Below are 15,346 nucleotides of genomic sequence, written 5' to 3'. Positions count from 1 at the left end.
AAAAAGCACAAAGTTAGAAAGTTAGGAACCTTCCGAGTGACCTACGGAGCTGAAACTTAAAACACAGGCCCTTGGGATGTGTACCAGTGCAGGAGCACCGGCGGAGCTGAGTTACCTCACCCACAGGAAGCGGGTGCACAGGGTCGAAGATGTGTCGGGTTTCGTCACGCTGGTCGATGGTGCTTGGAGCAGGAGATGCTGCAGGCGGCTCGATGAGGAGAGTTCCGGTGGATCCAAGGGTGGATCTGTAGATGTGAAGACCTGAAAGCAGAGGGGACAGTGTTCAAAGTCACTAGCCAGTGACTGCCGTGGAACCAGAGTGGAACCAGGTGATGTCGGGTGCAAACAGGCGTTGTCGGGTAGCTTCTTTCTGCAGCCACGTGGATACCCGGGGTCGAGGACGTCCAGGAGTCGGTCACGAGCTGTCCCACGTAGGCTTCTCGCTGTTGGCGGTGTCGGCGACCTGATCGGAGCAAACAGGCCTTGGCAAATGCAAGCCACGCAGGAGTTGAAAGATGCTGTTCACTCGGACCAGCAAGGTCAGAGCGAGTACTCCTTTTCACAGGAGCTTGGGTAGGTCTGGAGCAACCAGACCTGCTGTTTAAATCTTCGGGTTCGTCGCCAAGATGGCCGCTGGCCGCGTGGCTAGTGGCCGGGATGGCGCGTCGAGTGGCACAATGCAAAAGGGCCCCCCGCAGATCGTGGAGATGCTGGAGGGCTGATCTTCGGTGCAAGGGCTGCTCGGTGGTGGGGGTTCTCAATCCCCAAAGCACAACGTCGAGGATGCCTCAGAAGCTGCGCAGTCAGCTTGTCGGGTGTCTTTCAAGAGGTCCGGTCCCACGTCGCTCGGTGCCTCCACGGGTCCCTTCTTCGCAGGGACTGTGGATCGGGCTCTGAGAGGTCTGGGAGTCTGGTTCTTGTCGGGCTCTGGGCTCGGTCTCCGGCGGGAGGCGGCGGCAAAGCAGACGTCGAGTCGCTGGTTGGTACCTGTGTTCACAGGGTGGTCACTCCTTGGCCACAAGGGAGATTCTTCTTCAGTCTTCTGTGCAGCAGAATGTCGAAGTCCAGTCTTCTTCTTAGTTTTAAGTTGATTTCGGGATGATCTGCCGTGCAATGGCACTGCTCCCCCTCTTATTCCCAAACTGGGGGTGGATCACCTACTAGGTCCCTCCTCTGGGAGGAACCAGGAAGGGGGGCGGTTACACCCCCTTTCCTTTGTCCAGCTCCGCGCCAGGACTGGGGCTGGAAGGCCCCAGAACCGGTTTGGACTGGCCTATGCACGGGGACACCTTGTGTGCCCCGGGCATGTCTGATTCTTTTCAGCCCTGTCCTACCTAATACACAAAATCCTGTCTGGGGTGGTGCTCGCACCTCCCAAGGCAGGAAACCCTTTGTCCAGGCCACCATCTGCCGAGTTTCGGTCAGCAGCAGGAGGCCAGACTTGTGTCTGTGGTGGCAGCGTCCATTTTGTGAAGCTGAGGCTCTGTTTAACTTTAACCGGGGTTAAGGCTACGCACATGTCGTGTCCCTCTAGAAGGGTGGAATGCTATCCCCGTCGCCAGAATTGGCGAGGGGATAGTATTCCAATTCGTATGACACCTTACTCGACATGTTTTGATAAAGCCAAACCAAAGTTAGCATTTAACCGCGAGGATTATAATGCACTTAAGAGTATATGGTATGGCAATATCCCGGAACAGCTTAGGGAGTGGTTCCCGACAGCTGCAGACAGGCTCAGCTCATGCTAGAGCACCATCTCACATATTTCCAAGCACTCTGCCTCCAGGATTGATGAGGCCTTCCATAGGAGTGGCTGATAGGAACATATGTGTCCAGTTTAGGGTTAGGCACAGGCATACTGTACCTAAGTAAGAGGTGATTACACCAACTTACCCCAGCTGAGTGATCAGCCAGTTGTGTCAAATATGGAGGCCAGGCCAGGGGTGGCACAATACATGCTGCAGCCCCTGGTAGGCCTTGGCTACACCTATGCCCTGGGTACCTATGGTACACTGTTACAGGGGCCTATAAGGTGAACCAATTCCAATTGTGTTATGCACCTAAGGTACATGGAGTCCATTTTAAGGAGAGAGCAATCAGCCTGGGGCCCTGAATAGCAGGATCCCAGGCCAACTAAGTCAAAAACCAGCTAAACACCAGGCAAAAAGTTTGGGGGTAACCATAGTCAGATATCCACCTTCCTACATAACCCCCCCCCAAACGAAAGGAGATAAGGCTATCCTTGACCAGGTAAGCCTATATTGCCTAAGTGGCCATATAAGGAAGTACCAGCTCTGGCTTGGTAACCCCCTGTCTCATGGTCCACTAAGCAATCCCTCACCCTAAGGGTATCTGAGGGTCTCCACCATAGGGAATCTCTACCTGTGGTGTGTCTTTGCAAAGTCAAAGGCTGGTGTTGAGATGGAGTACTGAAGTGAGTTTCCTCTGTAGGGCTCAGCTTCCTCCAATCACTCTCCACCATGTGTGCCTTTCTTTCTCTGACTGAGTTGCACTGTGCTCTCAGGGTCAACCTCTGGCTACCTAAAGCTGGAGGCTGAGTCCCTCTGTTTGGCTTACTGGAGGGACAGTTCAGGTTTGGGCCCTTAGGGTCCCAGGTTTGGCTGTGCCCAACAATATCCATCTGGGGGAGGTCCCTAACTACTTTTAAGGGGGATCCCTCAGGGGTTTTTAAAGTTTGCACCTCACTAGGGCTACTAGTTTTGGTGCCCCTAATCTGCTGATGGGGGTGCTTTATTTGACAGGGGGCCCTTTGGGTCTCACTGTCCTTCTTGTCCTCTGCAGCCCTGGGCTGAGTAAGGCAAGGTAGAGAGGGGCAGGTTACCTGCTCCAGACTGGGTCCCTCCTGAGAAGGGTCCACTGCCATCAGAGGCTCTGTCAGGCCAGGCCTAACAACCTCTGGGACAGTTCCTTCATCAGGGGTAAGATCAGTTCCCTGAGGAGGCTGATCCTTTCCTAAAGTCTGGTGGGAGGGAGATTTCTCTTCCTCCTCAATGCTCTCTGTTTGGGTGGAGTGATCCATCATTTCAGGCTTCACTACCCAGGTATCGGTTTGAGTTTGGGCTGTGGCCATCACAGCCCCACCAACCTTTTCAGGAGGAGACTCAGTTTGGGTATGGGCTGTTACTAGTACAGCCCTGCTACTCTTTTCAGGAGGGAAGTTATCTAAAGATGGGGCTGAGGTTTGCTCAGCCCTCCCAACCTTTTCAGGAAGGACATCTTGAATTGGGGCTGTAGCCATTACAGCCCCACTAACCTTTCCATGGAGATTTACCATTCTAGAATGGGTTTGCTGTTCAACCTCAGCCCAGGCTGAGATTTCCAAATCATTACCCAGTAGGCAATCTACAGGCAAGTTTGCTGACACTGCCACTCTCTTTGGGCCAGTGACACCTCCCCAGCTAAGATTGACTACTGCCATGGGATGATTGGATTCTATGCCATCAATGTTTGTCACCTGATATTTGGCATCAGGTAAAAGTTGCCTTGAGGGGACTAGACATTCAGCCACCATGGTGATGCTAGCCCCTGTGTCTCTGAAGGCCTCAACTTTCAAGCCATTGATGAGGGGCTCCTGTCTATACTTGCTCAAAGTGTTTGGGCAAGCAGTGAAATTGGCAAACCCCATGCCAGTCTCATAGACAAGAGTATCTGAGTTAGGGGACCTGGATAGGCCAGAGTCCACCTGTCCTCCAAAAGTAAACCCACCCAAATTCTTGGGGGTGCTCCCACCACCTGGGGGACCACTGCTAACAGTGACAGGAGGTGTTGGAGCCTTACCTGGAGGTATATTCTCCTTATTGCCATTCTTGGGACAACAGCTATCTGTTTTGTAATGCCCCACCTGTTTACAGGTATGACAATAAGGCTTTTTCTGGGATGTAGAAGTGTCTTGGGACCCACCCCCATTCTTGGAGTTTTGGGGCCCTGGGGAAGTCTTTTCCTTACTTTTATCCCCACCCTTCTCTTGAGGCTTGGTAGTCTCTTTCTTTTGGTCACCACCCTGGTTCTTAGGCCTGATCCTGGTTCTGACCCATTTGTCTGCCCTCCTACCCAATTCTTGTGGGGAGGTCAGATCAGAGTCAACCAGATGCTGATGTAGAAGCTGATTTTGACAATTACTTAAGATTTGCTCTCTCATAATTAAATTATACAATCCTGTATAGTCAGTAACCTTACTTCCCAGCAACCAGCCCTCCAGAGCCTTAGTGGCACACTCAACAAATTCAGACCAGTCCTGAGTCTGTGTCTTCTGGGTATCTCTGAACATTAACCTGTACTGTTCAGTGGTTAAGCCTAACCCATCAATCAGAGCACTCTTCAGGACCATGTAGTTTCTAGAATCCTCATCACTAACTGTGAGGAGTCTGTCTCTGCCTCTACCTTCAAAGGAGAGCCACAAGATTGCTGCCCACTGCTCCTGAGGGATCTGCTGTACCATGCAGGCTCTCTCAAGTGCAGTCATCCATTTGTGGATATCATCCCCAGCTTTGTAGGGGGGCACAATCTTACTCAGGTTTCTTGTATCAAAGGACCTGTCTTTATCCTTCTGGATAGTGCTGCCACCAGTGGATCCTAATCCACTCTCTCTAGGCTGTCTTGCTCTAGCAAGTTTCTCTTGGGCCAGGGCAACTTCTAACTCTTGTCTCTGGATCCTAAGCTCAGCCTCTCTCATCTTGGCCTCATGTTCCCTTCTCTGAGGGCTAGTCATCTCCTTTCTGGAGTGACCATGAGAGCCTCTAGAGACATGGGAGGTATTGGATTCACCTGAGTGATGCCTCCTCCTCCTATGGCCCTGGTTAAGTCCACCTGGGGGTCTGAATGGGTTGTTACCTGATTCATTCCCAAGTTGACTTAAGTTAGCCTGGTTCAGTCTACTGACCAGCACCTGACTATCTCTGTCATCATCTGACTCACTGCTCTCCACCTCCTCCCCCTCTTCTTCTTCTTCCTCTACATCTACTTGAGGAGCTCCAGTGGTGGAGGCTTCCTCATCTTCTAGGATGATAGGGGCAGGGGTGTCTACAGTGTCATCCTCTGAAGGATGGCCTCCTTCAGCATTCCCTGTGGGGTTTGCTTTAGAGGTCTTTAGAGCTTCAGACTGATCCAAAAGCTCTCTTAGGTGGTCTGCAGTAGGGGAAGGCCCTGTCTTCAGACCCCTTAAGACACAAAGCTGTCTTAGTTCCTTAAAAGGAAAAATAGCAAACTGGGATGGTGCCCTTGGAGGGTCACTCTCAACAGGAGTAAGTCCACTGGACCCCTCTGTTCCAGACATTGCTCTAGTGTGGGTGGATGTGTTGCAATCTACCTACACTGGTGTTTACCTACTAAACCTATCTAGTAGTTGTAGCTAGGGTGTGCTACTCCCTTTGCTCTACAACAACTAAGTTCAGTAGAACTTAAGTATACTAGTCTTGTTTTATATGTACCTAGCAGGTACCTGTGTGATCTTTCAGATGATAATCTCAAAGATTGTAATGGTAAAACAACAGCAAGCTCAGATCCCACCGCTGCCACCAATGTGAGAAGTTGGCCTGGTATATAATGCTCACTAATTCTAGTGATCACTTTGTACCATGCCAAGCAACCCTTATGATGATGGTTGTAATTCAACCTTGTAGACCAGTTATCCTAGTGGTAACGTGGACAAAGCAGTCTTAGGCTAAACTCTGAAAGGCATGTGAAGCCAGCTGTTATACCATACACAACCCCCTTGAATACCAAATGAAAGGGACACCACACAGATATATATTGAAAATATATATTGATTTATTAACTATTAAAATCCCCTGGACTCTTTATGAGCACAGAAGCACAAGCGTTAAATCACAAGACAGTTTAAAATACACAAAAGTTGCACAATATGGATGAGCCCTAGGGGCCACCTAAACCATATACTAAATAAGTGGTATAAGGGATACCAGGAGGAAAGTGAAGAGGCCTAGGGCCTGGGGAATCGCTGGAGCTATTCGAGACTGGAGTTAGCTAAGTCGGGAAAGGCCCACGGGACTCGGGTGCAGTGTCCAAAGTGCACGCACTTCTCAATACAAAGTCTATGGTGCGTAAAAAGCACAAAGTTAGAAAGTTAGGAACCTTCCGAGTGACCTACGGAGCTGAAACTTAAAACACAGGCCCTTGGGATGTGTACCAGTGCAGGAGCACCGGCGGAGCTGAGTTACCTCACCCACAGGAAGCGGGTGCACAGGGTCGAAGATGTGTCGGGTTTCGTCACGCTGGTCGATGGTGCTTGGAGCAGGAGATGCTGCAGGCGGCTCGATGAGGAGAGTTCCGGTGGATCCAAGGGTGGATCTGTAGATGTGAAGACCTGAAAGCAGAGGGGACAGTGTTCAAAGTCACTAGCCAGTGACTGCCGTGGAACCAGAGTGGAACCAGGTGATGTCGGGTGCAAACAGGCGTTGTCGGGTAGCTTCTTTCTGCAGCCACGTGGATACCCGGGGTCGAGGACGTCCAGGAGTCGGTCACGAGCTGTCCCACGTAGGCTTCTCGCTGTTGGCGGTGTCGGCGACCTGATCGGAGCAAACAGGCCTTGGCAAATGCAAGCCACGCAGGAGTTGAAAGATGCTGTTCACTCGGACCAGCAAGGTCAGAGCGAGTACTCCTTTTCACAGGAGCTTGGGTAGGTCTGGAGCAACCAGACCTGCTGTTTAAATCTTCGGGTTCGTCGCCAAGATGGCCGCTGGCCGCGTGGCTAGTGGCCGGGATGGCGCGTCGAGTGGCACAATGCAAAAGGGCCCCCCGCAGATCGTGGAGATGCTGGAGGGCTGATCTTCGGTGCAAGGGCTGCTCGGTGGTGGGGGTTCTCAATCCCCAAAGCACAACGTCGAGGATGCCTCAGAAGCTGCGCAGTCAGCTTGTCGGGTGTCTTTCAAGAGGTCCGGTCCCACGTCGCTCGGTGCCTCCACGGGTCCCTTCTTCGCAGGGACTGTGGATCGGGCTCTGAGAGGTCTGGGAGTCTGGTTCTTGTCGGGCTCTGGGCTCGGTCTCCGGCGGGAGGCGGCGGCAAAGCAGACGTCGAGTCGCTGGTTGGTACCTGTGTTCACAGGGTGGTCACTCCTTGGCCACAAGGGAGATTCTTCTTCAGTCTTCTGTGCAGCAGAATGTCGAAGTCCAGTCTTCTTCTTAGTTTTAAGTTGATTTCGGGATGATCTGCCGTGCAATGGCACTGCTCCCCCTCTTATTCCCAAACTGGGGGTGGATCACCTACTAGGTCCCTCCTCTGGGAGGAACCAGGAAGGGGGGCGGTTACACCCCCTTTCCTTTGTCCAGCTCCGCGCCAGGACTGGGGCTGGAAGGCCCCAGAACCGGTTTGGACTGGCCTATGCACGGGGACACCTTGTGTGCCCCGGGCATGTCTGATTCTTTTCAGCCCTGTCCTACCTAATACACAAAATCCTGTCTGGGGTGGTGCTCGCACCTCCCAAGGCAGGAAACCCTTTGTCCAGGCCACCATCTGCCGAGTTTCGGTCAGCAGCAGGAGGCCAGACTTGTGTCTGTGGTGGCAGCGTCCATTTTGTGAAGCTGAGGCTCTGTTTAACTTTAACCGGGGTTAAGGCTACGCACATGTCGTGTCCCTCTAGAAGGGTGGAATGCTATCCCCGTCGCCAGAATTGGCGAGGGGATAGTATTCCAATTCGTATGACACCTTACTCGACATGTTTTGATAAAGCCAAACCAAAGTTAGCATTTAACCGCGAGGATTATAATGCACTTAAGAGTATATGGTATGGCAATATCCCGGAACAGCTTAGGGAGTGGTTCCCGACAGCTGCAGACAGGCTCAGCTCATGCTAGAGCACCATCTCACATATTTCCAAGCACTCTGCCTCCAGGATTGATGAGGCCTTCCATAGGAGTGGCTGATAGGAACATATGTGTCCAGTTTAGGGTTAGGCACAGGCATACTGTACCTAAGTAAGAGGTGATTACACCAACTTACCCCAGCTGAGTGATCAGCCAGTTGTGTCAAATATGGAGGCCAGGCCAGGGGTGGCACAATACATGCTGCAGCCCCTGGTAGGCCTTGGCTACACCTATGCCCTGGGTACCTATGGTACACTGTTACAGGGGCCTATAAGGTGAACCAATTCCAATTGTGTTATGCACCTAAGGTACATGGAGTCCATTTTAAGGAGAGAGCAATCAGCCTGGGGCCCTGAATAGCAGGATCCCAGGCCAACTAAGTCAAAAACCAGCTAAACACCAGGCAAAAAGTTTGGGGGTAACCATAGTCAGATATCCACCTTCCTACAGGTATCCTTAACCTTACTGATAAACAAATCAGTTTGGCACAAAAAGGAGCAGATTATACAATCCTGAGCATTGAAAAACTCGAGAGATTACCATTGACAATGTCAGAAAGACCTGTCATTGAATGGATAATACATGGAACGATTACAATTCTGATAACAACTTTCCAGTTTAATTACTGTCAAGAGTATATACCAGCAGGCCAGTATGAAAGGTTGGGTAAAGAATACATCAAATCAACCTGGGATTTACCTTATACACACAGATATTATAGTGAAGGAAACAAGGAGGTATTTCTTAGTGGTAAAAATTGTAAAAAATCACTAAGCGGTACACTTCTGTGTCAAGGTATTAATTTGCATGGAGCCTGCGAAGGGTCCTCAAACAACCTTTCATGTCACCTGCATGGCACACCTGCAAAACAGATAGAGCCATTTTTTAGACCACTTTCTAATGGTAGTTACATTTTAATAAGTGACCACAGCTGTTGTGGCATGCTATCTGACAACTGTAACTTCCAGGGCCATTTGCTGTATGCAAGTATTGTATCCACACAGCAATCCAGATAAGGGGGCTGCGTAATGGCCTCGGTTGAATATCTCTTCTATTCGAATTGATACTTTAAGCAGAATGAAGTCTATTCTTTTACAAACAACTGTGCCTCTAACGTCATCAAAAGAAACATATGAACTGCAAGTTGCAAGGACGACAGCAGAGATACATACCCTTTCATCAACAAATTGCCCCGTACATTTCGTAGAAGTGTTGAGCCAAATCTTAAACATGTCTGATACCAGTGGCATCGCACATGTATTTAAGACAATTTTTTCGGGACTGTTAACACCATTTGAAACAGTTCTGGGCATCTTTCCGAATTTTGTCCATTCTGTCTTTGGCGGCCTACCCTTAATCTTGGGACTCGTGGCAGGAATTTTATTTTTGCTTCTTCTGCACTGATATGGCAAGCCAATCCACAGGCAAGACTCAAATGATGGAAGAAACGATCCTAGCAAAACGATACCGAGACCGTATCACTAAGGTCCTCGGATTGGCCCGGCTAAGAGATCTGAGTACAACCTGGTTTCTTTCATTCAGACCGATCTGGCAAAATGTTATCATACCTGTGCTTCGATGTCTGCTATGTGGAGAAGAATGCGTGTTGGACATCTGTCTTACACTACAATCAGCAGTACCAATGGATATCGATACTTTGCTAGGTCCTGTAACGACTCATGCATCGTGTTGTCCCCAGCGGCTACCGATTCTGATGACGGCATTCGTTGAGACTTCCCCTCTACGAATAGGTGGCGGCGAAGTACGAGAGGAAAGCAGCACCAAACAGGTACAGCCTTCTGTGAGCATTGCTGATCCAACCATCGATGATAGCAATCACGCAGAGAACTGCACACTGGCAGTATTTTCAAACTTGGTCGAACTTTCACCTGAAGCGGTAGACCAATTTTTTGCAGGTCTGTCTGAAATAATGTTCTCTCCAATCAACGAGAATAACTCTTAAATAACAACAATGAGCACACAGCGTTCCCTGAACTCTGAATTCGGCCTTCAGTTTTTTAAACAAAGCTACAGAAAATATTTGGAACTTTTCCCCTGAAAACAAAATTCTTTTGCCCATACTTTCAAAATATTTACCTTTTTTAATGGCACATGGAACTCTGCTTAAAGTAGAACTATTCTTAGAGAACAAAGCTTCTATTTTTAGATACTAGAGACAATATTTTACATCAGCCTCTAGCAGATATACAGCAATTTGTATAAATATGTGATGAAATGGTCTCGACCTTCTTTTCTGTATTTAGAGCCATTTCATGTGTAATTTTCGCAATTCGTTCAGCTGATATATATATGCATTTATCTGAATGATAACACTGCTTGAAAAGCGTACAGTACAAATACTCATTTCCGTGTATTTACCGTATACCATTTCAAATGCGAAATATGTATTTTGGGGTGAGTCGGAAAAAACACATGCATCTTTGAATGTTTAATATTGCTTCGTTTTTTAGTAATGATGGACATCAATTCGTGGAATGGGTGTCGTGTTTTTATCTAGGACCCTAATTCGATATTCCCGATTTATGCCCTTGTGAGGTTATAATCAATAATGTCCTGACAGAGAGGAGGAGCTACGTCAGCAAACAAGATGGCTGCTTAGGCTCCCGGCTCCGCCGACCTCCGTAACCCGCCGCGATATCCTGTACATTATCCTGACTTTACGCCCGGTCTCTGTGTGCATGAACTGTTCCGCACTCCGATGGTGAAATCCGGAAACTTTTATCGGCTTGTTGGAAAAAGTTCTGTCGTGTTGAAGTTTGCGGCCTGCTCCAACGGTGAAGCCCGGGGCCTAGAGTACTTTCACAGTCTGCAGTGGCTGCAGTGCAACAACATCGGCCAGAAGAACCAGGCTGGGTCCGGTCAACTGGAGTGGAGGCTTTGTTTAAGCCCGAATTTGGCGGCGACTGCTTCAATTGCTCATTATCGATGGAGGAGTGATTCTGCTTATTGCCGGCTGTGAGTGGGGTTCCCGTCCCGCGGACCCGGTATTGGGGCCGCCGGGGTTCGTGGTTCGGGGCCACTGGCCTGCGGCCTTAACGGTGTGGACCGTGGCTGCGAACAAAGACAGGTCACCCTCCGCATCTGCACGTTCGCGATCCTGTTTGTCCCCCCCGAGGATGCCGGATTCACCCGGGTAGGTGATTGGGATTGATATCGGGCATGAGACCGTGGATCGCACGATGCATGAGCCATCGCTGAGGTCAGTACTGGCGGAAATTTGGGCGTTTCGATCACAGGTGGATATCTTATTGAGCAAATTGGACTCGCGCCTATCTGAGATGCTCCTGGTAGACCCAGACCCGGCACTACGGTTGAAACAGGAATCTGCAGCCATTCAAACCGTGGCCATTTTGACTCTGTGCGAGAGCCCCGTGAGGAAACAAGCATTGGAACCATCGGATGGTACCCTGGGAGACGGTGTTCCCGAGGATGTTACGGTATCACCGAACCTTCTGCCACTACCGGCTCTGGAGATATCAAAAGGCGTTCCCCTCCCGGAGACTTTTGTTTGTGACTTTCCTTTCACTGTGTGGTCGTCTTCTCCTTTCTTGGTGACTCTATGACTCCTGTGCAGGATACATTGGGACTGTTCATCCAGGAGGGAGAGGTCTTCAGCGTCTACGGTTCCTGTGGACCCACTGCCTGCGAGTCGCCATGGATTGATTTTTGATTACTCTTTTCTCCTGTATTACCTCTTTGTGTGCCTTTGGGTCTCGATGGGAGGGGTCCGTGTTCTTGTTCGGAAGGGCCAAGGTTAGGATTGACTAGGTCGGGAAGGGTTGGAGTGGCTTTCACAAGTGTTCGACCTGTAACTGCTTGCTCTAAGAGGCTGGGCGGTGTTTTCCGGTACCCTCTACTTTTTTCTATAGTGTTGTCATAAGTGTTCTTTTATTGATAGGGGGTAGCTGTATCTGGCGGGGAGTCTAAAGGGGCTGGGAGCCCGAATGTCTATGCCCTCCTCCATTCTTTTTCCTTCCTTTAGGGTTTTAGTTCTTAGGGGCGACAGACACGCTGCTAGTGGGGTTAGGCTGTAGCCATCTGCAGGGGTGCAGGGTGGGGGGCTGGACGTTTTTTTTTTTATTTTGCCTTCTTTATTTTCTATGGCCTTTCTTTTCTTTCCCTTTCTTTCTTAAGGATCAGTATAGCTATGAATCATTCAGACTTTTATCGTATGCTTGTATCTAGTGCTCATGCTTTTCTGTTATCCGATTTCCGGGTGGGCGGGCTCAGAGAATTGCCGCAACATGGAATGTATATTGTGTGTTCATTTGCATCGATCTGTATACTTTGGCGCCGATTCTCCATCACAGTGGTTATTATTTGTCTATCCTGTTTCTTACCCTGTCCCCCGCATTATCTGGTTTGATTGTATGGCACCTGATCCTCTCTCATATAATATAAAACGAAACCTTTGACTCATTCTGAAACTTAGTTGAGCATTCTTATACCAGTTTTGTCCTGAATCGCCGCCGAACCTCCGGGTTGTCGGCTGATGAGCTGTGTAGTACTGTAATATCGGTGGTCTTAATCTATATAGCGGCCAGCCCCCGCGGTTGTAGGCCCATGCTTGTATTTTCTTGAATGCTATAATAAAGGTTTTAAAAAAATAAAATAAAAAATAATGTCCTGACAAAGGCATAAGAATCAGATTCATATTCACTAATAGCCCATGCAATCCAAAGCACAGCATGGCTACTCCCATTGACTCCTAGAAAGCACAACGTGTTCTTTAAACAAACCAAGCCTCCAGCAGCCCGGGTAAACCCCCCCTGCTTTTGTTTTGATTTGAAGAAGAACTCCTGAAGTCCTGCAAGAACTGTTAGTTCTTGGTGACGTCTTATGTCCAACCTTACGTCAAACCCGGCACCTTTCAGGTATAAAATACCAACAGTTGCCTTAAGCAAAGACACAGTGGTTTGGAGCAGAGCGGCCATCTACTTGCCCGAGAGCCCAGCTGATGCGAGTGCCCGCGGAAGCCGCCCCTCCCGTTTGACGCACTGAGAGAGACGCTGTCTTTTTCTCCAGCCGAGAAAATCCAGCTCCGGTGTTTCCAGCCTACCCTTGCAGGTTGCTGGGATATCGAGTCCTGAGGAAAGAGATACCAGACCTCCCACATTTTATTACCAAGGTACGGAGCTGATTAAACCCTTAGGAGAATTCTTGATGCAGATTCTTGGCAAAATTATCTTAACCAACTTAACTTAACACTGCTACTTACTTGTCCCTTCCCACGTATTAGACTTAGGTCAGGTACACCGGGGTAGGCTTAGTTAGAAGCACCAGTTGAGCCTTTTAGCCAATGTATATATGTATGTATATATTTTAACCATTTAAAAGTATCATATGGCTAAGAAACCGTATCAATGCTTTTACAGTATTATTTCATAATACTACTTTTACTGTACGCACTTTACTTTACTCTAAGTATTGCAATTGTGGCAATTCATTTCTCTTGCATGAGAAGGAAGACTGCTCAATAAATAAGACCTTTTTATTGAAAACGCCTTTCTCTCTATTTCTCTGCATTCTGGTGAAACTAAGTATGCACTACTGACTGAGTGAAATATCTGTCTATTGTTTTCACACGACTCTAGAGATATACTCTTATTCCAAGGGAGCAAAGTTGTCATGTTTATGCGGTTGTCGGAAACCGAATCCCTTCTTGTCTGATCCAGGGGAAGGTTATCCCTCCCTCTTCATTCAAGAAAGTTTCCAGTGACCTCTGAGCTAGCTGGCGCAAACCTAAATTAAGTTTAACATAGTCAGTAGAGACCTAGATGACCTCAGTCCTACGTCTACATTGCTGTTTATGTTATTCCAATGCGCAGAGCCTATTGGGAAAATAGGAACTACACTACAAACCCTAAAAGTGATTTTACACCAGTTTTGTCAGAAGCAGGAGGAGCACATGTTATGGCTTCTAATAAACCCGGTCTGGGACTGATACCATCTTGAGACACAATGTGCCCCAAGTATTCTACTTTGTCGCAGTTAAATTCACATTTCTCAGATTTTAAGACAACCCCATGTTCCCTGAATAAAGATAAAACTTTCTCAAGGGTGATATCATGTAATTTAGAGTCAGGACCAAAAACAAGAACATTGTCTTGAAATACAAGAACGGAGTCCAACTCACTGAGAATGTTGTTCCTAACCCTTTGGAAGACGGATGCCGCAGATGCTAAGCCAAAGGGCGTCCGACGGTATTGAAAAATCCCTAATAAATAGACTCAGTGGAGTTCAACCTGATGGTATGCGTTAGTAAGATCAAGCTTACTGAAACAAGAGGGTGAGAATCGACCCAAATCTCTTTGTTTAGAGATCTCAAGTCAACGCAGACCCTGAGCTGCCCATTTTTTTTTCATGCTACCACCAATGAAGAAAGCCAGAGGGAGGATTCAGCAGGCTCAATGACACCTTTAGCGCATAATTCTTTTAGCTCTTTCTCTAAATCTGATCTGACGCTGAAAGGTACTCTCCTAAGTTTATGTTTCACAGGTAAGGCACCTTGTTTAACCACAATCTTGTGCTTGAAACCACTTATTTTACCTAAGAGACTTCCAAATACAGAAGGAAATTTGGATATCCACTTTTGTTTGACATCATCCACTTTCAGGTCCTCAAGACATTCTACAACCAATACTTGTTCACGTGTACCTGGTTTCAAGGTCATACCAAACAGGCCCTGGTGGAACCACCCAAGGATATTCAGACCTTTGACAGCTACATAAACCTTTCCTTTTATGTGTCTACCTTTGAAGGACATTACATCCTCAAAATAACCCAAGAGGCCAATTTTGCGTCCTTCATAAGATACGGGTGAACGGTCAACTCAGGAGGAGATAAAGTAATAGAATTTCCCCAAGTATCTTCAAATAATTTTTTTGTGATCATTGTGATCCGAGAACCCGAGTCCACCAGTAAATGGAGGGTTTTATTGCAGATACCAATCTCTACAATGGGATCTACGAAATCAGAAGGATCACCTTCAACAATATCAGACTGAGAAATATCATGGTACTCTTCACGAATGACAGAAATGACTTCCGAATCGCTCTCTGAATTGGAGTCAACAGTACATACCACAGGTTTGTTAGTTTTTCCTTTTTAAACAAACTTTTGCAAAATGGCCAACCTTTTTGCAATAATTACAAGTGAACGTGTAGGCAGGACACCTGCTACCTTTAACATGGGTAGGATTACCACACCTGAGACATCTACCAGGATTAATCCCATTACATTTTGGTGGTTTCACAATACCTTTGTTAGATATTTTTTTTGTTTTGGACTGTGCCTTAGAAATTTTAATGGGGGTTATGCGTTCATTAAGTTTGTCATTATTCTTCTCCTCAAGTTCTTTAAGTGAAGACATAGAAGTTTCAATACTCTTAGCGATTTTGATGGTTTCATCAAGAGTCGGATCACTTAGAGTAAGAAGTTTTTGTCTAATGCTTTTCTCCTTACAATGGCAAACGAACTGGTCCCT

The sequence above is a fragment of the Lissotriton vulgaris genome, chromosome 6, assembly GCF_964263255.1.
Source record: "Lissotriton vulgaris chromosome 6, aLisVul1.2, whole genome shotgun sequence".
NCBI classification, from domain to species: Eukaryota; Metazoa; Chordata; class Amphibia; order Caudata; family Salamandridae; genus Lissotriton; species Lissotriton vulgaris.
This window is presented reverse-complemented; position numbering follows the sequence as displayed.